At 37.2% G+C, this 2,457-nt stretch overlaps 1 long non-coding RNA gene across 1 annotated transcript; it reads left to right on the top strand.

The window, feature by feature from the left end:
* The first annotated feature begins 230 nt into the window (after positions 1-230).
* LOC116863662 lies at positions 231-2,457 on the top strand. Its single transcript, XR_004381847.1, has 3 exons — positions 231-383; positions 1,145-1,277; positions 2,425-2,457. It is a non-coding gene; the product is annotated as an uncharacterized LOC116863662 (long non-coding RNA).

Genomic DNA, 2,457 nt, shown 5'->3' with positions numbered 1-2,457 from the left:
ATAAGTTTATTATGGTCCATTCTCTCATGGTAGAGGGAAATTAGTTTTGAAGAAGTTCCCAAAGTGAATCATTACCAGAGACATGTTTTGCTTTGTTTCAAAATAATAGTCATGTGCTTTCAACCTCAAAACTATGTATACATTAATTAATAACTATTTGTTTCATAGGCTCACATCAGGTTTTATTTTTATTTTTTAAGTTGAATCTGTGAATTTGTTTTCCCTTTTAGGGATACTTTTAGTTGGACCACCAGGGACAGGAAAGACTCTTCTTGCTCGAGCTGTGGCTGGAGAAGCTGATGTTCCTTTTTATTATGCTTCTGGATCAGAATTTGATGAAATGTTTGTGGGTGTGGGAGCCAGCCGTATCAGAAATCTATTTAGTACGTTTTAATGTATCTTTCATACAATATAAAATTTTGTTAATTTTAGGGGAAGAGGGATTCTTACCCTTTATTTCCTATTCAATTATGATTGATAGCTGACCTCACTATTGTGGGGTTTTGGTTTTAGGTAATCTAATGTGTCATCTAAAACAGAACTGTACTTTCCCCCAGTAGAGGAGCTAGAAGTGTTAGGTGAGGTTGGGGCCTGTTGAAAAGCTGAGTTTTCTGTTGTTGTTGTCCTTTTTATCTTATTCATTAATTCAGTTGTATGTAATTAAGGAATAGTTAACCTCAGATCTGACTGTGGCTTGTACAGTCAGAAGAATGAATACTCAGTTGTTTTTATTATATATCATTTTGTATGGTATAGTTTTTTTCCTGAGGCTACTGTTCTTAAATCAGTTTTAAAAGAAGAGATCTCATTTTAAAGATTTTATTTATTTATTTGACAGACAGAGATCACAAGTAGGCAGAGAGGCAGGCAGAGAGTGAGAGGGGGAAGCAGGCTCACTGCTGAGCAGGGAGCCCGATGTGGCGCTCAGTCCCAGGACCCTGGGATCATGACCTGAGCCGAAGGCAGAGACTTTAACCCACTGAGCCACCCAGGCGCCCCAGAAGAGATCTCATTTTATGTACTTTGTCCTTAATGAATGTCTTTTGTTGCCTTTGACAGTCTTACAGGTTTTTAATATTTACATGATTTTGTCCAAAAAACATTGATTTCATTAAACTTATTTGTATCTCTTCTCTTTTCCTAGGGGAAGCAAAAGCACATGCTCCCTGTGTTATATTTATTGATGAATTAGATTCTGTTGATGGGAAGCGAATTGAGTCTCCAATGCATCCATATTCCAGGCAGACTATAAACCAGCTTCTTGCTGAAATGGATGGGTAATTGAATCTTCGTCTGTCTTTGGGACATGGTCATATATTTGGGAACATTCGAGAAATAGCGGGGCATCTGGCTAAGTCAGTGGAGCATGCAGCTCTTCCTCTCGGAGTTGTACATTTGAGCCCCATGTGGGGTATATAGATTACTTAAAAATAAAATCTTAAAAAAAAAGAAAGAGGAAAAACATGTAGACAACAGAGTAGTCCCTGTGCATGAAGTCAAGACAAGCTGGATTCTCTGTATTGTGTTCTTTCCATTACTAATGGGGTTACTGAGGTATCAGCTCTTCTTAATTGGTGATCTCTGTACCTTTTTTCATTGATTGTAGCATGACAGGAAAGTGATGGTTCCTATTGAGAATACTAGTCTGGAGACGTAAAGAGTGTTTGCTGGTTCCTACAGTTTGTGACTCGATTTTAATGTTGTGGTAGATTAAAAGTTTGCATCAGGGGCTCCTGGGTGGCTCAGTGGATTAAAGTCTCTGCCTTGGGCTCAGGTCATGATCTCAGGGTCCTGGGATTGAGCCCTGCATTGGGCTCTCTGCTCAGCAGGGAGCCTGCTTCCCCCTCTCTCTGCCCTCCTCTCGGCCTACTTGTGATCTCTCTGCCTGTCAAATAAATAAACAGAATCTTAAAAAAAAAAAACTCTTAAAAAAATAAAATCTTAAAAAAAAACTCTTAAAAAAATAAAAATGCATCAGTTTTTAAAATATAAAGAGCAAGAGGTGGGGTTGCTTTGAGAGAAGGAAGGACTTCTTAAAACCATGTATGACCTTTTGGAACCAAACGGGAAGTCTAGGAGCAAATAATTTGAATTGGTTAGCTTGAGAATAATTTTTCACAAATTAGTCAGGTTCCCTAACCTTTTCTGTCAGGTCATGTCTTCCTAAGTAGAACAAATACTGTGAAGGCATGTAATCATAGATGACTTTGTGATGTTTTGTTAGCAGTTTTATTAAAGTGTACTGGCGTAGTAACATTTGTTCTTTTTAAAAAATGATAGAGATGTCTTATCACTTTGAGTATAAAAAGGATCAGTCCCCTTTCTTTACTGTTACTAAATTTAATGATAGTTTTGTGTAGAGTATTTTTAAATGTGTATTGTTTTAATTTTGAGTGAAATGTTACTTTTCTTCTTTTTTACCAGCTTTAAACCCAAGGAAGGAGTTATCATAATAGG

Source organism: Lontra canadensis, unplaced genomic scaffold, assembly GCF_010015895.1.
Source record: "Lontra canadensis isolate GAN:19392208 unplaced genomic scaffold, GSC_riverotter_1.0 scaffold2079, whole genome shotgun sequence".
Classification (NCBI taxonomy): Eukaryota; Metazoa; Chordata; class Mammalia; order Carnivora; family Mustelidae; genus Lontra; species Lontra canadensis.
Note: the sequence above shows the minus strand (reverse complement) of the source record. Positions and strands in the feature narration are given on the sequence as shown.